This window comes from Coregonus lavaretus, assembly GCF_964263955.1.
Source record: "Coregonus lavaretus genome assembly, contig: HAP1_SCAFFOLD_2886, whole genome shotgun sequence".
In the NCBI taxonomy this organism is placed as follows: domain Eukaryota; kingdom Metazoa; phylum Chordata; class Actinopteri; order Salmoniformes; family Salmonidae; genus Coregonus; species Coregonus lavaretus.
The window spans coordinates 1,016-26,042 of NW_028160347.1; the positions used below are offsets into that span (position 1 = coordinate 1,016).

Below are 25,027 nucleotides of genomic sequence, written 5' to 3' on the forward strand. Positions count from 1 at the left end.
TGAAGTAAGGAACTAATGAGATAGAAGTCATATAACCTAGCAGTATTTTCCACTCTTCAGTCCACTCTTCATGACAGCAGACTTGTATAGCTCAGTGGAGACCCAGTTAGAGACAGATATGATACCTGCAGTGATATTGATGATCCTGTTCTGGAGCACAGGTAGGATGCTGTTATACTGATATACACTTATGACAGTTACTGAGATATGATTTGATATTGTAAGATATATGATCATTTGCAGGGTTAGTAAATAACATGCAACCGGAAACAAGACAGTAAAAATCTGTCTCAAAGCAGAACAATGATGTGATCACCTGTAAATGTACTTTACTGTAGCATAACTGTCCATCTGGGGACAGGCACTAATGTCAGTTAAGTTGTGATGATGGCATGCATCTGACTGTTGTATATTCAGTGTGTCAATGATTGATTGTATCTGTCCCTATGGAAATGAATGAGAGTATATATTATGTATCTATTTAATATTTGTCTTATGTTTTCTATGGCCTCCCATAGTTAAATAAAGGTTTAATTAAAGGTTCAATAGAGCAAGAGGAAGGGGGGTAGCTAGAGGTCTGTTACCCAAGTCAACTGAGTCAAGCTCAACAAGCCTGATGCAATATGTCAGGAAGAGAGAGAGAGAGAGAGAGAGAGAGAGAGAGAGGGAGGAGGGGAGTGTAGTAGAGAGAGAGGAGGGGACAGAGGACGAGAGGGGAGATAGAGAGGGAGATGTCAAAGGGCTGCGAGAGATGAGAGGAGGGGTGGGGGTCGGAGGAGAGCGTAGTGGAGAGAGAGGGGAGGGGAGGGGAGGGGAGGGGAGGGGAGGGGAGGGGAGGGGAGGGGAGGGGAGGGGAGGGGAGGGGAGGGGAGATAGAGATTTGTGGAGGAGAGAGAAAGATTTAATGGAAGGGAAATATATATTTATAACTGACTTCTCACCAGTGATGTCATCCTAACCAGTAATCTTTTACACTCTTCCACTATTGGCCCAGCTCAGATTGACCTCTGACCTCTGGAACTGAACGATTGAGGAAAAGCTGATGTATTAAATTAGATAAACTGTAAACTCATCTGCAAAGAGAGGTTCACATGGAAGGGGAATGTGTGTACACATGGGTGTTGTTGCACCATACCAACTATAAGTCTATCTTCCCCATCACATCATGAAAGGTGATGTTGATGTTAATTTCTCCTCTCTTAACTATATAAAAATGAGTTTATCAGTCCTGACCTGTATAGGCCATCGGTCAATACACCCCATTTAGCCATACCCTATGTTTAGCTCTATTTCAACACACCCCATTTAGCCATACACTAGGTTTAACTATATTTCTACACACCCCTTTTAGCCATACCCTAGGTTTAGTTGTATTTGTACACACCCGATTTAGCCATACCCTAGGTTTAGTTGTATTTCTACACACCCCATTTAGCCATACCCTAGGTTTAGTTGTATTTGTACACACCCCATTTAGCCATACCCTAGGTTTAGTTGTATTTCTACACACCCCATTTAGCCATACCCTAGGTTTAGCTGTATTTCTACACACCCCTTTTAGCCATACCCTAGGTTTAGCTGTATTTCTACACACCCCATTTGGCCATACCCTAGGTTTAGCTGTATTTCTACACACCCCATTTAGCCATACCCTAGGTTTAGCTGTATTTCTACACACCCCATTTAGCCATACTCTAGGTTTAGCTGTATTTCTACACACCCCATTTAGCCATACCCTAGGTTTAGCTGTATTTCTACACACCCCTTTTAGCCATACCCTAGGTTTAGCTGTATTTCTACACACCCCATTTGGCCATACCCTAGGTTTAGCTGTATTTCTACACACACCATTTAGCCATACCCTAGGTTTAGCTGTATTTCTACACACCCCATTTAGCCATACTCTAGGTTTAGCTGTATTTCTACACACCCCATTTAGCCATACCCTAGGTTTAGCTGTATTTCTACACACCCCATTTAGCCATACCCTAGGTTTAGTTGTATTTCTACACACCCCATTTAGCCATATCCTAGGTTTAGCTGTATTTCAACACACCCCATTTAGCCATACCCTAGGTTTAGCTGTATTTCTACACACCCCATTTAGCCATACCCTAGGTTTATTTGTATTTCTACACACCCCATTTAGCCATACCCTAGGTTTAGCTGTATTTCTACACCCCCAAACTACTTCCTGTGGCTACAGGACAGAGGAGGAGGGGAGGGGAGATGGAGAGTGAGAGAGAAGAGGAGTAGAGAGAGGGAGATGTCAAAAGAGATAGGGCTGACAGACTAACACGCAGTCAACTGAATATCTTTTCATAACTGACTTCTCACCAGTGATGTCATCACAACCAGTAACCTTTTCCACTCTTCCACTCCTGGTACGGCTCAGCTTGACCTCTGACCTATGAATTGAATGACTTCAACAACAGACAAATGCAAAGGTATTAAATTATATATAAACTCATCTGCAAACAGAGGTTCACCTTTCCATGGAAGGGGAATGTGTGTACACATGGATGTTGTTGCATCATACCAACTATAAGCCTATCTTCTCCATCACATCACGTGTGTTGTTGCACCACACCAACTATAAGCCTATCTTCCCCATCACATCATGAAAGGTCACGTTGATGTTCATTTCTCCTCTCTTTTGCCCCTCCCCCCCCCCTCTCTCTCTCTCTCTCTCTCTCTCTCTCTCTCTCAGTTCAATTCAAAGGGGCTTTATTGACACGGGAAACATATGTTACCATTGACAAAGCAAGTGAAATAAACAATCACAAACAGTAAACATTAAACACACAAAAGTTTCAAAAGAGAAAGACATTTGAAATGTTAGTAATTTAACTATATAAACAAATAAACAAATAAAAACGAGTGTATCAGTCCTGACCTGTATAGGCCGTCGGTCAATACACTGTAAATGAAATATAAACTAGCTGGCTCCACTAGGGCCCTCTCAGCCAGCTGGCTCCACTAGGGCCCTCTCAGCCAACTGGCTCCACTAGGGCCCTCTCAGCCAGCTGGCTCCACTAGGGCCTTCTCAGCCAGGTGGCTCCACTAGGGCCCTCTCAGCCAGGTGGCTCCACTAGAGCCCTCTCAGCCAGCTGGCTCCACTAGGGCCTTCTCAGCCAGGTGGCTCCACTAGGGCCCTCTCTGCCAGGTGGCTCCACTAGGGCCCTCTCAGCCAAATGGCTCCACTAGGGCCCTCTCAGCCAGCTGGCTCCACTAGGGCCTTCTCAGCCAGGTGGCTCCACTAGGGCCCTCTCAGCCAGGTGGCTCCACTAGAATCCTCTCAGCCAGCTGGCTCCACTAGGGCCTTCTCAGCCAGGTGGCTCCACTAGGGCCCTCTCTGCCAGGTGGCTCCACTAGGGCCCTCTCAGCCAGGTGGCTCCACTAGGGCCCTCTCAGCCAGGTGGCTCCACTAGGGCCCTCTCAGCCAGGTGGCTCCACTAGGGCCCTCTCAGCCAGGTGGCTCCACTAGGGCCTTCTCCCCTCCACTAGGAAATTTCAAAATGTGTGCATCAGCAGTCACTCAATTAACCCATGTCAGCAACATTTTCTTTAGATTGGTAAATTAGTCTTGTAGTAAGAATGGTCGAATTACCGACCCGGTTGAGGCCCATTGATTATCAGTTATCATATTAAAAAAGGCAAACATTTAGGCCTGGTTCAGCAGTGTTAGTTCTGTAGTGCGGCAGGTAGCTTAGTGGTTAAGAGCGTTGTGCCAGTAACCGAAAGGTCGCTGGTTCTAATCCCCGAGCCGACTAGGTGAAAAACCTGTCGATGTGCCCTTGAGCAAGGCGTTAACCCTAATTGCTCCTGTAAGTCGCTCTGGATAAGAGCGTCTGCTAAATGACCAATTTATTTATAGTGCAACCCTGGCCCAGACTGGGTAAACATCGCCATCTCGTGGACATTTAACTGTATGACAGGAAGACAAAGGGACCCTATTCACTATCAGTGTTTCCCAACCAGGGGTACTTGGACTATCCACAGGGGGTCCTTGAGAAGACTCATGAGACCAGAGGTAACTGCATACATGGAGTGTGTCTGAAAGTGGTTGTTGCTAAATAAGTGGAGGCTCAACATAAGTGGGTGTATGGAAACTTAACAGCTAATTGGGCAGATTGGTTGCCACTCAAGACCATTTTTTGTGTGGCTGCTTGCTGCTTCCTTGTAGCATTTTATCTAAACCTAACCCTAACTATTTTCCTAATCTTAACCTCATCATCCTGATCTGCTAGGTTACTCCTACAACCTGCCACGTTAATTATCCTAACCTGCCACGTTAATTATCCTAACCTGCCACGTTAATTATCCTAACCTGACATGTTAATTATCCTAACCTGCCACGTTAATTATCCTAACCAGCTAAGTTAGTTCTCCTAACCTGACACGTTAATTATCCTAACCTGCCACGTTAATTATCCTAACCTGCCACGTTAATTATCCTAACCTGCCACGTTAATTATCCTAACCTGACATGTTAATTATCCTAACCTGCCACGTTAATTATCCTAACCAGCTAAGTTAGTTCTCCTAACCTGACACGTTAATTATCCTAACCTGACACGTTAATTATCCTAACCTGCCACGTTAATTATCCTAACCTGCCACGTTAATTATCCTAACCTGACATGTTAATTATCCTAACCAGCTAAGTTAGTTCTCCTAACCTGCCACGTTAATTATCCTAACCTGACATGTTAATTATCCTAACCTGCCACGTTAATTATCCTAACCTGACACGTTAATTATCCTAACCTGCCACGTTAATTATCCTAACCTGCCACGTTAATTATCCTAACCTGACATGTTAATTATCCTAACCAGCTAAGTTAGTTCTCCTAACCTGACACGTTAATTATCCTAACCTGACATGTTAATTATCCTAACCTGCCACGTTAATTATCCTAACCAGCTAAGTTAGTTCTCCTAACCTGCCACGTTAATTATCCTAACCTGACATGTTAATTATCCTAACCTGACATGTTAATTATCCTAACCTGACATGTTAATTATCCTAACCTGACATGTTAATTATCCTAACCTGCCACGTTAATTATCCTAACCAGCTAAGTTAGTTCTCCTAACCTGCCACGTTAATTATCCTAACCTGACATGTTAATTATCCTAACCTGACATGTTAATTATCCTAACATGACATGTTAATTCTCCTAACCTGACATGTTAATTATCCTAACCAGCTAAGTTAGTTCTCCTAACCTGACACGTTAATTATCCTCACCTGCCACGTTAATTATCCTAACCTGCCACGTTAATTATCCTAACCTGACATGTTAATTATCCTAACCTGACACGTTAATAATCCTAACCTGACATGTTAATTATCCTAACCTCCCACCTTAATTCTCCTAACCTGCCTAACCCGCTTAGCTAAAATGCAACAAGGAAGCAGCAAGCAGCCACGCAAAACGGTTTTGAGTGGCAACCAATCAACCCAATTAGCTGTTATGTTTCCATATATGTTATTCCACTTATGTTGATCCTCCCACTTATTTAGTAACACCCACCTTCAGACATCCATACTTGTTTTTCCCTCTCCACTAATGAGGAGATTCTCAATTGCATAATCCTTGCGTCCTCACTCCTCTCTCCTCGACTCCTTCTCAAAACCCATTAGATGAGAAAGCCGGAGGGTTTCCCCTCTGACCTTCTCCAATGGGTTTTGAGAAGGAGGCGAGGAGAGAGTAGAGAGGACCCCAGGAGTCCCCACTTCATTTTCTAACGCTGTTGAAAACACTGACGCCAAACACGGAAGGAATGGATCCAACTTCCTCCGCGCTCGCGCATTATTATAATTAATATGCGTTAGAATGTTTCTGTTAGATGATACATCATGACAAAATAGAGAATATTACTGTCCTGCTAATGTTCCTGGACCTTCTAGGCTAAACTGCCGAGTAAAAACCCATAACTGATCCAAATCAGACAGGCTAGATGGAGTTATTTTGAAATTAATATGTATTCAAAACGCCTGGATTTTGAGCGGTTATTCAAATGACCTGGGCTATTCACTGCAGTTTACAGCCTAGACTAGAGTTGTGTACTCACTTGAAAACAATAATAACATTCTTCATTACATTGTGTTGATGTAGCTTAGGTACAATACGTTTCTTGTCCCTAACAAACTGAAACAATAGGGTAGGTTTTTCGAGCTAGGAGGGAGTTCTGCCTGACTCTGGCATCATAACTGAGAAGAATGGAATAAAGGATGCTTTTAATCATCATGTTACCTCGGCTGGCTTTTTATTTGAGAGAAACGGTGGTTTAGTTGACCCTGGTCAGCCAATCGACTGCTCTTCCCTCTGTCAGCCTCTAGCTGACTCAACGGTTGACCCGTCAACTTTTAGTCAATCTTTGTTTCATTTCAACTATTTACTATCTGTGATGTGTTAGATGTCTTGCTTAAGATTGATGTAAAAAAAAATAATCCACTGTGGCTGATATGCTTGATCCATTTCTACTGCAGCTCTCTGCCCCCCTGATTGCTGAATCATCAACCCGTAACCTGACAGTTATATCTGGTACTATCTCCAAGGTTTGGAAGGCGGCCCATGTACTCCCCCTTCACCAAGGTGGTGACCCCTTGTGACCTAAATAATTATCGCTCTATTTATAAACTTTTTTGCCTAGCTAAAATATTAGAATCCTTAATTAATTATCAGCTAAGATGTATTCTAAATGTACATCAGTGGGGTTTTAGACCAGGTCATAGCACTATCTCTGCTGCATCCCTAGTTATAAATGATGTGGTTCACTGTAAGGATAAAAGGCAACATTGTGCTGCCCTCTTCATTGACCTGTCAAAGGCTGTTGATCACTCACTGCTAATTCAGAGGCTTGGCTCAATTGGCCTAGACCAGGCTGCATGTAACTGGTAAAAAAATGCACTACTAATTCCGGGGCATGGCTCTCCACCGGCGCCAGATCGTTGTTCTTACCAGAGCGTTCGGACATACCTCCCAACCTGCCTGCCTTCCTGCCTGCCTGTCGGTCTGCCTGCCTGCCTGCCTGCCTGCCTGCCTGCCTGCCTGCCTCAGCCTCTCCTTCCTCCGGAGCCGACTAGCCCACTCTGTTCCTTTACTTCAGTTGTTTTTGGACTAAGACAATTTTAACTTTTATTAAATATTTTTGTTTCTTCCACTCCCTTTGTCGTGTTTGTTTCTCTGAGTGCTGGGTTGAACCATAGCCTAACAGAACGATCTTGCCACGGACCCGGGACCGGGTGATGGACCTCCCAACCTACTCTTTGTTCCCGAGACGGTCCGGTCTCAGGTGTTGCAGTGGATTCACACCTCCCGTTTTGCTGGTCACCCTGGGATGAGACGCACGTTGACGCTGCTTAGGAGACATTTTTGGTGGCCTTCAATGGAAACTGACGTTCGGGCTTTTGTGGCAGCCTGTTCAACCTGTGCTCGGGGCAAAGCCTCCCATCAGTCCCCTTCGGGGCTGCTGCTACCCCTCCCAGTTCCCAGCCGTCCTTGGTCCCACATAGCCATGGATTTTGTCACCGGCCTACCCAAGTCTGAAGGTAATGATACTATACTTACCATTGTGGACAGATTCTCTAAATCTGTTCACTATATAGCATTACCAAAATTACCGTCTGCCAGTGAGACAGCGGACCTCCTAGTCCAACATGTATTCCGTCCCCATGGAATACCTGTGGACATCGTATCTGATAGAGGCCCACAGTTTACTTCCCGTGTTTGGAAGGTTTTCTGTTCTGCTTTGGGTGCTTCCGTTAGTCTGTCCTCAGGGTTTCATCCCCAGACCAACGGTCAAACAGAAAGAGCCAATCAAGACCTCGAAGCAACCCTTCGTTGTGTGGCTGCTCAACATCCATCATCCTGGGCCAAACATCTGCCTTGGATAGAGTACGCCCACAACTCCCTCACCACCTCTGCCACTGGTCTTTCACCCTTCGAAGTTACCATGGGTTATCAACCCCCTCTGTTTCCTGCTCAGGAGAAGGAATTGGCTGTTCCTTCGGTTCAGGAGAACCTCCGCCGCTGCCAGAGAGTGTGGCACGACGCTCGGGAAGCGTTGCTTCGGACCACCGACAGGAACAAGATGACAGCAGATAGGAGCAGGACTCCCGCACCTGTGTTTCATCCTGGTCAAGAGGTTTGGCTGTCGTCTAAGAACGTACCTCTTCGTACCAAATCACGCAAGCTGTCTCCTCGGTACCTGGGTCCGTTTGTGGTGGAGTCCATCATTAACCCCGCTGCGGTTCGTTTGAAGTTGCCTTCAGCCATGAAGATACACCCTACTTTCCACGTCTCCCAACTGAAACCTGTGTCCTCCAGCCTTTTGTGTCCGCCGGCTGTTCCACCTCCACCTGTTCGTCTCATTGACGACCATCCGGCCTACACCGTCAGTAGGCTACTGGACTCTCGGAGGCGGGGTAGGGGTCTCCAATACCTAGTCGATTGGGAAGGTTATGGACCAGAGGAGAGGTCTTGGGTCCCTAAGCGTTTTGTGTTGGATCCTCAGTTGATCACGGACTTCCATCACGACAACCCTGACAGGCCTGGTGGGTCGCCAGGTGGCGACCATTGAGGGGGGGGTACTGTTATGTGGGCAGCTTGTCTCTCCCTTTTCTGTTTCCCTTCCTCCTTGTTTTGTCCCCTCTGTGTCTGTTGTATCTGTATGTGTGTTTGTCCCCTTTATGTGGGTGTGTCTGGAGTGGATCAGGGGGCGTGCTCAGGATCTGCCTCTCCTGTGCAGCTGCGGGTTGTTTCCAGTGATTCCTGCCTACGCAGCTGCATCCTATTCTCTAATCAACCTGCACTACTAATTCCGGGGCATGGCTCTCCACCGGCGCCAGATCGTTGTTCTTACCAGAGCGTTCGGACATACCTCCCAACCTGCCTGCCTTCCTGCCTGCCTGCCTGTCGGTCTGCCTGCCTGCCTGCCTGCCTGCCTGCCTCAGCCTCTCCTTCCTCCGGAGCCGACTAGCCCACTCTGTTCCTTTACTTCAGTTGTTTTTGGACTAAGACAATTTTAACTTTTATTAAATATTTTTGTTTCTTCCACTCCCTTTGTCGTGTTTGTTTCTCTGAGTGCTGGGTTGAACCATAGCCTAACAATGTTGTTCTCTAGTGCACATCAAAATAACTGATTTAGTGTACTTTGAATGGTGTCCATATTGATTGTGTCCCTGCTTATAAATATCTGGGAATCTGGATAGATGAAAAGCTGTCTTTTTAAAAGCATATTGATGAGTTAGTTAAGAAGCTGAGAATAGAAATGGGCTTCTTCTATAGAAACAGGTCCTGCCTCTCGCTAAACAGTAGAAAGCAGATTATTCAGTCAACCTTCCTATCGGTCCTAGACTATGGTGACATCATTTACATTTACATTTACGTCATTTAGCAGACGCTCTTATCGATTTACAAATTGGTGCATTCACCTTATAGCCAGTGGAACAACCACTTTACAATATGTTTAATTTTATTTTTTGGGGGGTGGGGTAAGGGGGGGATAGAAGGATTACTTTATCCTATCCCAGGTATTCCTTAAAGAGGTGGGGTTTCAAGTGTCTCTGGAAGGTGGTGAGTGACTCCGCTGTCCTGGCGTCGTGAGGGAGCTTGTTCCACCATTGGGGTGCCAGAGCAACAAACAGTTTTGACTGGGCTGAGCGGGAACTGTGCTTCCGCAGAGGTAGGGGGGCCAGCAGGCCAGATGTGGATGAACGCAATGCCCTCGTTTGGGTGTAGGGACTGATCAGAGCCTGAAGGTACGGAGGTGCCGTTCCCCTCACAGCTCCGCAGGCAAGCACCATGGTCTTGTAGCAGATGCGAGCTTCAACTGGAAGCCAGTGGAGTGTGCGGAGGAGCGGGGTGACGTGAGAGAACTTGGGAAGGTTGAACAGAGGGGAGAGGTGCGCTTGTGAAGTTGGAAAACATTTTGTGTACGTTTTTTTCCCCGAATTGGTTTTAACTGCACTCTACTTTACTTACCTTAACAAAATAAGATGTATAGTTGAATATTTTAGAAATGAGTCGTCTCAATTCGCTTGCTGCTTGGCTGTATTGGCGAAGGTTCCAGTGCCACTGGCAGTGGCTTCGGGAGCTGCTTGGGTTCGTCGGATCGGGAGCTGGAGAGGACAGTTTAGTCTGAGGTCATTTAAGGGCTTCGGGGACACTGGACATCGTTTTTCGGATGCATGCAGGGCACTTTCTGCCTATTGGATTATAAATAGTCAACTGTTGGTTTCAAGGGCTTTCTACCGTGATAACTGTGGGGTTAGACTGTTTGTTTTTTATAGCTCCAACGGCGCCAACAAACATTTTCAGTTTAGCACCCGGGTTTAGGTTATCTTAAAATATTATTGTATTGTGTGTATTGCCAATTGTTTGCAAGTGGATCATTCATTATTCATTCTTTTTATATACACATTCTATCTGTAGGTAAGAACCCTGGTCTCTTTGGTTTTTCTTTAGCGAGTTTAGTCATACCAGGTTTATTATGTACTGAGTGGACCTTTTCACCATACTTTTACTCTATGGATTTATCTGAACCTGTGGTGATAGGGTTACATCACATTATAAATATGGTGGAAACTCCCACTAGTCCATGCCTCCACCAATCCAATGCTTTTAGATTATGGGAAGTAGTGAACAAGTGCACACTTCAGGAGATAGGAGATATTATTGGGACACACTCAGATGCTCTGTTAATCAACCACATTGGTCTACCACAAGGCTTCCTTGGTTCAAACTGTCAGATTATTGTTATAATGTTGTTTGTAGTATAGAGATAATGATGTTATTGATTATCAATGTTATGATATTGATTATGATGTAGAGTATTGTTATGATGTTGTTGGTAGTATATAGATAATGATGTTATTGATTACAAAAATGCGAGGGGTGTATTCAGTTTTGTGAGATACTGTATGTTAGAGCAGGAGTAGGGGGGGGGAGAAGTTAGAGGTCTGTTACCTGAGTCAAGATCAACGAGAGAGAGAGAGAGAGAGAGAGAGAGAGAGAGAGAGAGAGAGAGAGAGAGAGAGAGAGAGAGAGAGAGAGAGAGAGAGAGAGAGAGAGAGAGGGGTTAAATTAACATCAACAGACTAACATGCAGTCAACTAAATATCTTTTCATCACTGACTTCTAACCAGTGATGTCATCACAACCAGTAACCTTTTCCACTCTTCCACTTTTGGTCCTGCTCAGCTTGACCTCTGACCTCTGAAATGAATGATTTCAAAAACAGACAAAGCAAAGGTATTAAATTAGATATAAACTCATCTGCAAAGAGAGTTACACATTTCCATGGAAAGGGAATGTACACTAAATGACCAAAAGTATGTGGACACCTGCTTGTCAAACATCTCATTCCAAAGTCATGACCATTAGTATGAAGTTGGTCCCCCTTTGCTGCTATGACAGCCTCCACTGTTCAGAGAAGGCTTTCCACTAGATGTTGGAACATTACTGCGGGGACCTGCTTCCATTCAGCCACAAGAGCATTAGTGAGGTAATGTTAAATATACATTGCTGCGTGGATTTTTTCCTTTGGACTGCCAGATTGTGAAGCGTGATTCATCACTCCAGAGAACGCGTTTTCAATGCTCCAGAGTCCAATGGCGGTGGGCTTTATACCACTCCAGCCGATGCTTGGCATTGCTCATGGTGATCTTAGGCTTTGTTCAGTTGCTCAACCATGGAAACCCATTTCATGAAGCTCCCGACAAACAGTTCTTGTTCTGACGTTGCTTCCAGAGGCAGTCTGGAACTCGTTGTGAGTGTTGCAACCGAGGACAGACGGTTTTTACACGCTACCCGCTTCAGCACTCAGCGGTCCCGTTCTGTGAGCTTGTGTGGCCTACCACTTCATGCTGAGCCGTTGTTGCTCCTAGACGTTTCCCTTCACAATAACAGAACTTACAGTTGACCTAGGCAGCTCCAGCAGGGCAGAAATTTGACAAACTGTCTTGTTGGAAAGGTGGCATCCTGTGACGGTGCCACGTTGAAAGTCAATGAGCTCTTCTGTATGGGCCATTCTACTGCCAATGTTTGTCTATGGAGATTGCATGGCTATGTGCTCGATTTTAAACACCTGTCAGGAAGGGGTCTGGCTGGAATAGAATCCACTAATTTGAAGGGGTGTCCACATACTTTTGTATCTATAGCGTGTTGTTGCATCATACCATCGATAAGCCTATCTTCCCCATCACATCATGAAAGGTCATGTTGATGTTCATTTACTCTCTCTCTCTCTCTCTCTCTCTCTCTCTCTCTCTCTCTCTCTCTCTCTCTCTCTCTCTCTCTCTCTCTCTCTCTCTCTCTCTCTCTCTCTCTCTCTCTCTCTCTCTCTCTCTCTTCCTCTTTCTCCTCAGATCTCCAGGCTCAAAGCATCAGTCCACCAGGTAGGTAGAGTATAAATCTACAGTGATTATAGCGGTTCAATATTAGTCAACTTTATTATCCAACATGGAGAAATTCATGTGTCCATACACACCATTCTAAAACCCAATAACAAGTACTGTTTTATGGCACTGCTAATACTTGTCAACCACAAAGCATTACTGCTGTTAGAATAACAGAAGCCCTGTCATAATCTGTCCTCACCACTGTGTTTTCCTCTCTGCTGTTTACAGCTGAACACTCAGTCAGACTGGTGAATGGGACCACTTCCTGTTCTGGGACAGTGGAAGTATTTTATGAAGGAGAGTGGTTAGGTCTATGTTCTATATGGTGGAGCATGAGAGAGGCTAAGGTTGTATGTAGAGAGCTGGGCTGTGGGAATGCTGTAGCTGAATCTAGAGGACCTCTGGTTGAAGATGGAAGAGGAGCCACAGTATGGAGTTGCTATGGAGATGAGTCTACTATTAGAGAGTGTGGAGGAGAACCTACTGACTGTAATGGTGGATACCATCTTCATGTGATCTGTTCAGGTAAGACACTGGTAATATTGAGATATTTAATTGGTACATTATACAAGATTTACATGTATCATGTTTTATGTGTTTTTCATTTCATTTAAAGAGAGGGAGAGATGTTAGATTTATTTAAACATTATATTTGTGTTTGTCATATTCATTTATGGGAGATGTGCATGGGCAGATCATTGTAGTTCAGATGTTACTGAAGTGAAGCTGCCTGATGGATGTCCAGCTGTTTATTTTCTATAAAGTGAAGTGAACTTATTCCTGTCTCCTGCCTGCATTATTCCCAACCCTATACTGAGTGACTAAGAACCAATTTCTACCTCTTACAGTATCAAACATAGCAACCTACAATCTTTTATCCAACATATTTGTGTTTAGTCCTTGACAGTGTCATCAACAAAAAGGATTGAATGTTCCACCAACTCTTTTTCTCCAGAGTCTGTGCAGCTTGTGGATGGAGCTGGCCTCTGCTCTGGGAGACTGGAGGTGAAGTCCAATCAGTCCTGGGCCTCAGTGTGTGAAGCTGACTTTGACCAGCAGGATGCAGAGGTAGTCTGTGGGGAGCTTGGCTGTGGGGCTCCTGCAGCTCTACAGGGGGGGCTCTATGGAGAAGGTGAGGGTCAGACCTGGGATAAAGAGTTCCAGTGTAAAGGCAATGAGTCCCTTCTCCTGGACTGTGACACCTCAGACAGAAAAAACAACACCTGCCTACCTGGTAATGCTGTTGTACTCACCTGCTCAGGTAAGAAACAGTTTGTCACTCAATCAACATTGTTTCCCGCCTGGAGTGAAGAATATGAGAGGCAATATATAGTGCGCTCCAAAATTACTGGCACCCCTGTCTGGCAATGCACAAACAATACTTAAAGAAATATAAACAATATAATTATAGAGAGAAACTGAAAATACCAACATGTGAGAAATACTGTACTATATTAATGTTCCAATGGAACCCACCAAAATCATTTATTGATTAAATTAAAAATCAATGTCCTCCAAATCAAGGTTTCACAATTAATTGCACCCTTAAAGATTATTGTAAATAACATCTACCAAAATTAAACCAGTGTTAAGTGAATATTTTAATCTCAATGGTTGAACTCGATTATTTCAGTGTCTCTGTGCGTCTCCCAAAAGGTTGTAATGCTTTTGGATCAATAAACAGACAGAGTCCCGGTCTGCATAGTCAGGCCTTTATTCATTGAGAATTCTGTTCATCACAATTTCAGAGTCCATCTTTTATACTCACACGTCATACAAAAACCCCACCACTTTTAGGCAGGCTGTTTTCCTCTGCTCTCCTAACCATCAGGTCACACACACATGTTCTTATCATAGGCTGCATTCCTTAGTTATCGCCGTCCTCATACTCCTTAAAAAGCCTAACCGTTTCTCTCCTCCCTTAATTGGGAGGCCTCTTTATCTTGGTTTCCCAGTTGTCTGTAGCCAGTTCTCCTTGTCCTTTGTTGTCTGGTCTAACTCTTAATCACATTGCTAAATAGTAGCTCAATGTCATAGTCTTTACTGGTCCTACACTCACACATTCTAACACATTTCACACAGTTTCAGGGTGTAATAATTAGTCATTAATAATTATTCTATCAACCAGGAATTAAATTCCACTTATTTAAGTGTATCTAAGTCTTAAGGAACTATATTGAGCCATTACATCACTTCCTGTTTCACTAGGATATAAAAATGAGGTAACACACATACAATATCCCTTTGTCATCCAACACCATGAAGAAAATAAAATAACTGGCAGTTCAAAAGAGACAGATGGTCGTAGACCTTCATAAATCTGGTAATGGCTACAAGAAGATCCACAAACGATTGAATATACCACTGAGCACTGTCAGGGCAATTATTAAAAAATAAAAAAGATATGGAACAGTTGAAAACCTCACGGTAGAGGACGCAAATGCATTTTGCCCCCCAGGATAGGGAGGAGGATGGTGAGAGAAGCAACAAAATCCCCAAGAATAACTGTGAACGAATTGCAGGCCTTGGTGGCGTCTTGGGGTCACCAGGTTTCAAAAAGCACCATCAGACGCCACCTCCACAACCACAGGCTCTTTGGAAGGATTGCCAGAAGAAAGCCCTTTCTGACCCCAAGACACAGATGCAAGCGCTTTGAGTTTGCCAAATGTCATTTACATTATGACTGGAAGAAGGTGCTCTGGTCAGATGAGACCAAAATTGAACGTTTTGGTCAGATACAGCATCGACATGTTTGACGTCGAAACAGAGATGCATACAAGGAGAGGCACCTCATACCCACTGTGAAATATCGTGCTGGGTCAGTGATGATTTGGGGCTGTTTTAATTCCAGAGGTCCAGGGGCACTGGATGGCATAATGAATTCCACCAAGTATCAGGCAATTTCGGCTGACAAAGAAGGCTGGGATTTGGCCGTAGGTGGACATTCCAACAAGACAATGACCCAAAACATACCTCAAGATCCACACAGAAATGGTTCTGTGACAAAAAATATATATCTTCTGCCATGGCCATCTCAGTCAGACCTCAATCCAATCGAAAATCTGTGGGCTGATTTGAAGATGGCAGTTGATAAGCGCAAACCCAAGAATGTGAAGGATCTTGAAAGGATCTGCATAGAGGAATGGTCCAAAATCCCTCCAAATGTGTTCCTTAACCTTGTCAAACATTACAGGAAAAGACTCCATGCTGTTATCCTTGCCAGAGGTGGTTGCACTAAGTACTAAATGAGGAGTGCCAATAATTATGAAACCTTGATTTTGGTTACATTTATTTTGTATTAAATAATTGTATGATTTTGGTTGGTTCCATTGAAACATTAATAAAGTACAGTATTGTTTATATTTTTAATGTATTGTTGGTGCAGTCAGGGGTGCCAGTAATTTTGGAGCCCACTGTAGATGTGTTTTAGTGAGAAAATAGTAAGATTACTGTCTCTCTCTCTTCTTTTCTCAGAGCCTGATGATGTGAGGCTGGTGGGAGGAGGCAGTCGCTGTGCTGGTGGAGTGGAGCGGTACGACCAGGGAGAGTGAAGGACTGTGGGAGCTGATGGCAGGAACAAGGAGGCTGTAGCTGCAGTAGTGTGTAGACAGCTGGGTTGTGGCTCCACTGTTTCAGTTCTACCTGGAAACACCACTAGAGGGTTTAGAGTTGACTGTTCTGGGTCTGAGTCTTCACTGAGGGAGTGTGGGAGAACGTATCATCTCCGTCCTGGACGCACAGTGATCTGCTCAGGTAATAACAAGATACACTATATGGCCAAATGTATGTGGACATTAGTGGATTCAGCTATTTCAGCCATACCTGTTGCTGACAGGTGTATAAAATCGAGCACACAGCCATACAATTCATAGACCACCATTGGTAGTAGAATATCCGAAGAGCTCAGTGACTTTCAACGTGGCGTCTAGGAGCAACAGCGGCTCAGCCGTGAAGTGGTAGGCCTCACAAGCTCACAGAACGGACCCCTGAAGCGCGTAGAGCGTCAAAATGATCCTCGGTTGCAACACTCACTACCGAGTTCCACATTCTTTTGGCCATGTATTACATCTCCTTCCTGGACTCACAGTGATCTGCTCAGGAAATATCAAGATATTTAAATTATATTCAACTGATTTCCATCATTCATTCAACTTCCTCTGCCCCTCTTACGATGACTGTTTAGCTTGTCAGTCTGCTTTGCAAAATGAATCACTCAGTCAAGTAGGAATCAAATACAACTTAAATATCCCAGAATGCTTTTGTATTTGTTACAGATCTCCTGGTCCAGCCTGATATCTTCCTGACTGACTCAATGCCAGGGGCCATCAGGGGCCCGAGGTGTTCAGGGGCTACAACTTCACCATCACCTGCTCCACTCAGCCACAGTACCCAGGAGGCTCCTTCCTCCTCACGTTCACCGGCTCCAACAGAACCCAGACCCAGCCAGCTGTCAATCACTCTGCTGCCTTCCTCTTCCCTGCTGCAGATGACTCCCACCAAGGGAACTACAGCTGTGTTTATGACAATTATGTTTTCTCTCATAACTTCTCCTCTGAGAGTGAGCTCCTCAACCTCACCGTCACAGGTAACTGAACATGAACCAGACTTCTAACTTTGTCATTGACAGATTTCCCACAGATCTATGTGATGATGACCAGTCCCCTCATCAAAGGTGTTTCTGTTTTCAGCCTCTCCTCTGCCAGCCTTCATCATCAGACACGTTGTAGTGCTGCTGATCCTACTGACAGCCATCACCACCATCTACCTGTACTACAAGGTAAAGACAGTTACTCAGACGTTACAAGTCATTTAAATGTTTGTGTCTTTGAGCAGGGTTCAGATTCTACATTGGTCTATATCTGTGTTTAAGGTGTGTGATTAACCAGATGTGTATCTTTGACTTGTGTTGCACTATCTTGGGTTTGTTCTTCAGTACTGTACTGATTATGAGAGAACGAGAACGAGAGGGAGAGAACGAGAGGGAGAGAACGAGAGGGAGAGAACGAGAGGGAGAGAACGAGAGGGAGAGAGAACGAGAGGGGGAGAGAACGAGAGGGGGAGAGAACGAGAGGGGGAGAGAACGAGAGGGGGAGAGAACGAGAGGGGGAGAGAATGAGAGGGGGAGAGAACGAGAGGGGGAGAGAACGAGAGGGAGAGAGAACGAGAGGGGGAGAGAACGAGAGAGGGAGAGAGACAGAGAGAGAGACAGAGAGAGAGAGAGAGATACCAGTGGCAAGGTGACTGTGAACATGGATGTGTATCAAACAGGCACAACGACAGTACAGGGACAAAGTATGAGCAATTCAACGGCTCATACACGAGACGTATGTGGCAGGGACTCCAGACAATCCCAGATTATAAAGGGAAAGCTAGCCACGTATGGGACACCGACGCCTCGCTCCCAGACAAGATAAACACCTTATTCACCTCTACCCTGCACCTTAGAGACTGCTTCCCTATGTACATAGTCATGGAACACTGGTCCCTTTAATAATGTTTACATCCTGTTTTACCCACTGTATATGCACAGTGCATTCGGGAAGTATTCAGAGCCCTTGAATTTTGTACACATTTTGTCACGTTACAGCCTTATTCTAAAATTGATTAAATCAATTTTTTCCACTTGTGACAGTTACTGACTCTTGGTGCTGTGTCTCCCTAGACCACCAGGAGGCAGAAGAGAGTGAACAGGGTGAGCAGCATGGATCTTTATGTTGATGCCAATGCCATGGAGATGGTCTCTCTGAGCTCCAGAGCTGAAGCTGGACCGGGAGAGGAGAGAGCAGCCCAGGGGACTGAGTAGGAGTAGAATGATGCTGACCCTAAATGCTGATCTTAGGTCAGTTTTGTGTTTTAAATCTATGGTCAGCAGTGGACTGGTGTTTAAAATGTGGTGACAAACCTTAAGTGGTTCTAATTTTAATAACACAAGTTAAGAATTAGTTTATCTTTTTATAACCTTGGAAGAAATCTAAAAGGAGTGATTGTAACCACTATTATTAATTTTTGTTTGTTTTGTACCACCATGGTACCGTGGGGTTTTGGGTAACATGGGGTTTTGGGTAACATGGGGGTTTGGGTAACATGGGGTTTTGGTAACATGTGGTTTTGGGTAACATGGGGTTTTGGGTAACATGGGGTTTTGGGTAACATGGGGTTTTGGGTAACATGGGGTTTTGGGTAACATGGGGTTTTGGTAACATGGGGTTTTGGGTAACATGGGGTTTTGGTAACATGGGGTTTTGGTAACATGGGGTTTTGGGTAACATGGGGTTTTGGTAACATGGGGTTTTGGTAACATGGGGGTTTTGGTAACATGGGGTTTTGGGTAACATGGGGTTTTGGGTAACATGGGGTTTTGGTAACATGGTGTTTTGGTAACATGGGGTTTTGGTAACATGGGGTTTTGGTAACATGGGGTTTTGGTAACATGGGGTTTTGGGTAACATGGGGTTTTGGGTAACATGGGGGTTTGGGTAACATGGGGTTTTGGTAACATGGGGTTTTGGGTAACATGGGGTTTTGGGTAACATGGGGTTTTGGTAACATGGGGTTTTGGGTAACATGGGGTTTTGATTATTTTTAGAGAGTAGCTCAATTACGTCTGTTTTGTGTTCCAGAATGTATTGCTGCTTTTAGCTTTTGTCTTTATGTCTTTATCTTATTTAGTGTTTCTCTTAGATTCTTTATCTTGAAGGGTTTCCATTATTAGTCCATGTATTATTATAATCATCTGTTCATTCTTTGTATTTTGAAACATTTTAATAAAGGGGTCATCTTTTTCTCGATTGTTTTGTTGCTGTTGTTTACCTCTCATGATGTTATTGATTATACATTTTATGATATTGACTGATGTAGATTATTGTTATGTTGTTAGTAGTATAGAGATAATGATGTTATTCATTATAAATATTATGGTATTGATTATTATGTAGATTATTGTTATGATGTTAGTAGTATATAGAGATAATGATGTTATTCTCTTATGATCTGTGGGTTACAGAGAAAGTATAGTACTTAGTTCAGGTCTGATATACATTAAATTGTGAATATGCTGTGTGCAAATCAATCAATTAATCAAATTAAAGTTAATAAATATGGTAATATATATCAATGATCTCAAAGGTATTGTTGAGAAGTGTTTATTTCATATTTGTGATGTGAGTGCAGATTATGTTGATGTTATGTTATTTACCCTTTACAGATAAAGACCTGTTGCTCTCTAAACTGCCATGTAATCACTGAATGCTTTTAATAAACTCACAGGCTGTCAGTCTTGTGTGATTTCTCTCTTGGACAGACTACAACATACAGTATGAATTAACTGAGATCAGTCTTGTGTGATTTCTCTCTTAGACAGACTACAACATACAGTATGAATTAACTGAGATCAGTATTGTGTGATTTCTCTCTTAGACAGACTACAACATACAGTATGAATTAACTGAGATCAGTCTTGTGTGATTTCCAACCAAGTTTTTCACACATATGATAATGATAGTAGATAGCTGGATGGAAGCAGTGTAGAAAAAGTAACCAACTGTCATACTTGAGTAAAAGAAAAGATACCTTCATAGAAAATGACTCAAGTAAAAGTGAAAGTCACCCAGTAAAACATTTGGTTTTAAATATACTTCATGATCAAGAAAAAAATTATTCCACTACTAACAGAGGAACAAGGGGAAGTGTGTTCCACTACTAACAGAGGAACAGAGGGAAGTTTGTGTGCATGTGTACCAGCTCTGTCTCACTCAAATGCCCATTCCAGCAGACTGTGCTCTCTCTCTCTCCTCTCTCTCTCTCTCTCTCTCTCTCTCTCTCTCTCTCTCTCTCTCTCTCTCTCTCTCTCTCTCTCTCTCTCTCTCTCTCTCTCTCTCTCTCTCTCTCATTTCAATTTCAATTTAAGGGCTTTATTGGCATGGGAAACATATGTTAACATTGCCAAAGCAAGTGAAGTAGATAGTAAACAAAAGTGAAATAAACAATAAATATTAACAGTAAACATTACACTCCGAAGTTCCAAAAGAATAAAGGCATTTCAAATGTCATATTATGTATATATACAGTGTTGTAACAAACAATGGTGCAAATAGTTAAAGTACAAATGGGAAAATAAATAAACATAATATGGGTTGTATTTACAATGGTGTTTGTTGACTGTAAGTCGCTTTGGATAAAAGCGTCTGCTAAATGGCTTATTATAATTTATTATATTATTATTATAATTCTTCACTGGTTGACCTTTTCTTGTGGCAACAGGTCACGAATCTTGCAGCTGTGATGGCACACTGTGGTTTTTCACTCTCTCTCTCTCTCTCTCTCTCTCTCTCTCTCTCTCTCTCTCTCTCGCTCTCTCTCTCTCAAACACACACACACACACACACACACACACACACACACACACACATACACATACACACACACACACTCCTTCTCTGGCTTTGGTTGATGACAGAGAAAGGGAGAGGTGCATAGCTACACTCCAATTCTATAAGTTTGTGTGTGTGTGTGTTCAGAACTCCGGTGGTATTCTAGACATGATCTTGCTAGGGAGTGTCCACTCCAGTACATGTGTAGTATAAGGATGTGTTGAGGCCTAAAGGGACCCTGTGTTTAACTCACACACTGCAACAAGACGGCTGTAGGAGCTTTTGGTTTATTGAAGAACAACCGTTGTCTCCATTGAGCACAAAGTTGTGGTCCAGGTAGTTGTTTTATGATTGACTGAAAGAGGGGGACTTTCAGAGTGAGACTGATGTCTGTTGGTTGGATAGTAGTTAATTAAATGTCAGGTTGGTTGGATAGTAGTTAATTAAATGTCAGGTTGGTTGTCTATTGGTTATTTCTTGGTTGGTCGAACATTGGTTGGTTGGTTGAATGTTGGGCCTAGTTGTTTAGTCATTGGCTTGTTGGCTGAATGTCAGGTTGGTTGAACATAGATCCTTGTTGATAGGCTGTTAGTTTTCATTAGGTTGTATTTTGGTTGTTTTTTTTGGTCAGACTGGTTCTAGGAGGAGGAAGAGGAAGAGGAGGCTGAGCTGTGACAGTATGACATCATTCTCCTGTTACCTGCTGAGAGAGAGAGAGAGAGAGAGAGAGAGAGAGAGAGAGAGAGAGAGAGAGAGAGAGAGAGAAGAGAGAGAGAGAGAGAGAGAGAGAGAGAGAGAGAGAGAGAGAGAGAGAGAGAGAGAGAGAGAGAGAGACTAAATGAAAGGAGACAGCTGTCAGCATATCAAGTTACCTGTTAACAAAATGGGACAAACACCAAATTCAGACTCTGCATGCAGAATTCTGCAAAAATATCCTCAGTGTACAACGTAAAACACCAAATAATGCATGCAGAGCAGAATTAGGCCGATACCCGCTAATGATCAAAGTCCAGAAAGGAGACGTTAAATTCTAAAAGGAAGCGATTCCCAAACCTTCCATAACAAAGCCCTCACCTACAGAGAGATGAACCTGGAGAAGAGTCCCCTAAGTAAGCTGGTCCTGTGGTTCTGTTCACAAACACAAACAGACCTCACAGAGCCCCAGGACAGCAAACACAATTAGAGCCAACCAAATCATGAGAAAAAATATATATAATTATTTAGAATGTGTCAAGTAATTAACAAAAAAACAGAGCATAGTCTTGCTATTGAGAAAGGCCGCCGAAGGCAGACCTGGCTCTCAAGAAAAGACAGGCTATGTGCACACTGCCCACAAAATGAGGTGGAAACTGAGCTGCACTTCCTGACCTCCTGCCATATTAGAGACACATATTTCCCTCAGATTACACAGACCCACAAAGAATTAAAAAACAAATCCTGTTTTGATAAACTCCCATATCTATTGGGTGAAATGCCACAGTGTGCCATCACAGCAGCAAGATTTGTGACCTGAAATGTATTTTTTCCTTTGGAACTTTTATGAGTGTAATGTTTACAGTACATTTTTTTATTGTATATTTCACTTTTGTTCATTATCTATTTCACTTGCTTTGGCAATGTTAACATATGTTTCCCATGCCAATAAAGCCCTTAAATTTAAATTGAATTGAGAGAGAGAGAGAGAGAGAGAGAGAGAGAGAGAGAGAGAGAGAGAGAGAGAGAGAGAGAGAGAGGGGAGAGAGAGAGAGAGAGAGAGAGAGAGAGAGAGACTAAATGAAAGGAGACAGCTGTCAGCATATCAAGTTACCTGTTCAGTTATCTTTTCCCTTTTCACCCTTTTATCTTTCTTTCTTTCTTTCTTTCTTTCTTTCTTTCTTTCTTTCTTTCTTTCTTTCTTTCTTTCTTTCTTTCTTTTCTTTCTTTCTCTTTCTTTCTTTCTTTCTTTCTTTCTTTCTTTCTTTCTTTCTTTCTTTCTTTCTTTCTTTCTTTCTTTTCTTTCTTTCTTTCTTTCTTTCTTTCTTTCTCTTTTCCAATAGATGACAAACAGAGGGGTGAGGGGGGTGGAGAGGGGTGAGAGAGGGGGAGACAGGGTGAGGAGGAGTGAGAAGGGGGAAGGAGGAGGGGGAGTATTGTGAGACCCTTGTCTGGGACACAGGGAGACAGACGGGGAGAGAGAGGGGTGAGGATGACAGACGGGGGAGAGAGGGGTGAGGATGGATGGATGGATGAGAGAGAGTGTGTTTGTGTGTGTGTGTGTGTGTGCGTCACAAAATGTGACATGTGGCATCTCTGGAAAAAGATCTCTCAATGCAATATTTCCAAACTAGTACCTAAAACAATATGGCTGCTATTGACCAATAAACGTGGGCGTGGTCTGGCACATAAATGGCTATACTGTGAATCATTCTGTCAGTATAGCCATTTATGACTGTCAAGACATCAGTCAAGGATATTTGTATTGTAACAACATTTGGTACACATGTTGCAAACACTGTCAAGACATCAGTCAAGGATATGTGTATTGTAACAGCATTTGGTACACATGTTGCAAACACTGTCAAGACAAAAGAACATTCATAATGACACACGATGGTGTTTGACTCAGAGTGATGACATTGGGGACACAGACTCAGGGATAAGAGTCTAGCTAACCCACGTGATATCTCAGAGACTACTGGCCCGATTTTGACGAAAAGTGGATGAATGATGCGTCTTGCCATAGAGTTCCGGCATTTACTAAATTACACTGATTAGCCCAAAGGGAGGAGCTGCATCATTCATGGGGGACGACATATTTACTGTTTGCCTTGTTATTGTTGTGATATCATTGAAGAAAACAGAAAGGAGAGGGGCTGAAATGTGTTGAGGAAACAGTGTAAGGAAGCAGAGGGAGAGGGGCTAAAATGTGTTGAGGAAACAGTGTGGGGGGCAGAGGGAGAGGGGCTGAAATGTCTTGAGGAAACAGTGTGGGGAAGCAGAGGGAGAGGGGCTGAAATGTGTTGAGGAAACAGTGTGGGGGGGCAGAGGGAGAGGGGCTTAAATGTGTTGAGGAAACAGTGTGGGGGGCAGAGGGAGAGGGGCTGAAATGTGTTGAGGAAACAGTGTAGGGAAGCAGAGGGTGAGGGGCTGAAATGTGTTGAGGAAACAGTGTGGGGAAGCAGAGGGAGAGGGGCTGAAATGTGTTGAGGAAACAATGTAGGGAAGCAGAGGGAGAGGGGCTGAAATGTGTTGAGGAAACAGTGTGGGGGGGCAGACGGAGAGGGGCTGAAATGTGTTGAGGAAACAGTGTGGGGAAGCAGAGGGAGAGGGGCTGAAATGTGTTGATGAAACAGTGTGGGGAAGCAGAGGGAGAGGGGCTGAAATGTGTTGAGGAAACAGTGTGGGGGGCAGAGGGAGAGGGGCTGAAATGTGTTGAGGAAACAGTGTAGGGAAGCAGAGGGAAAGGGGCTGAAATGTGTTGAGGAAACAGTGTGGGGGGGCAGAGGGAGAAGGGCTTAAATGTGTTGAGGAAACAGTGTGGGGGGCAGAGGGAGAGGGGCTGAAATGTGTTGAGGAAACAGTGTGGGGGGGCAGACGGAGAGGGGCTGAAATGTGTTGAGGAAACAGTGTGGGGAAGCAGAGGGAGAGGGGCTGAAATGTGTTGAGGAAACAATGTAGGGAAGCAGAGGGAGAGGGGCTGAAATGTGTTGAGAAAACAGTCTGGGGGGGCAGAGGGAGAGGGGCTGAAATGTGTTGAGGAAACAGTGTGGGGGGGCAGAGGGAGAGGGGCTGAAATGTGTTGAGGAAATAGTGTAGGGAAGCAGAGGGAGAGGGGCTGAAATGTGTTGAGGAAACAGTGTAGGGAAGCAGAGGGTGAGGGGCTGAAATGTGTTGAGGAAACAGTGTGGGGGGGGGCAGAGGGAGAGGGGCTTCAATGTGTTGAGGAAACAGTGTGGGGGGGCAGAGGGAGATGGGCTGAAATGTGCTGAGGAAATAGTGTAGGGAAGCAGAGGGAGAGGGGCTGAAATGTGTTGAGGAAACAGTGTGGGGGGCAGACGGAGAGGGGCTGAAATGTCTTGAGGAAACAGTGTGGGGAAGCAGAGTGAGAGGGGCTGGAATCTGATGAGGAAACAGTGTGGGGGGGGCAGAGGGAGAGGGGCTGAAATGTGTTGAGAAAACAGTGTGGGGGGGCAGAGGGAGAGGGGCTGAAATGTGTTGAGGAAACAGTGTCGGGGGCAGAGGGAGAGGGGCTGAAATGTGTTGAGGA

At 44.1% G+C, this 25,027-nt stretch overlaps 1 long non-coding RNA gene across 1 annotated transcript; it reads left to right on the forward strand.

Moving 5' to 3' along the window:
- Positions 1-16,756: 16,756 nt before the first annotated feature.
- On the forward strand, positions 16,757-18,095 carry LOC311121910. Its single transcript, XR_014612362.1, has 3 exons — positions 16,757-16,997; positions 17,101-17,189; positions 18,075-18,095. It is a non-coding gene; the product is annotated as an uncharacterized lncRNA (long non-coding RNA).
- The last annotated feature ends 6,932 nt before the right edge of the window (positions 18,096-25,027 follow it).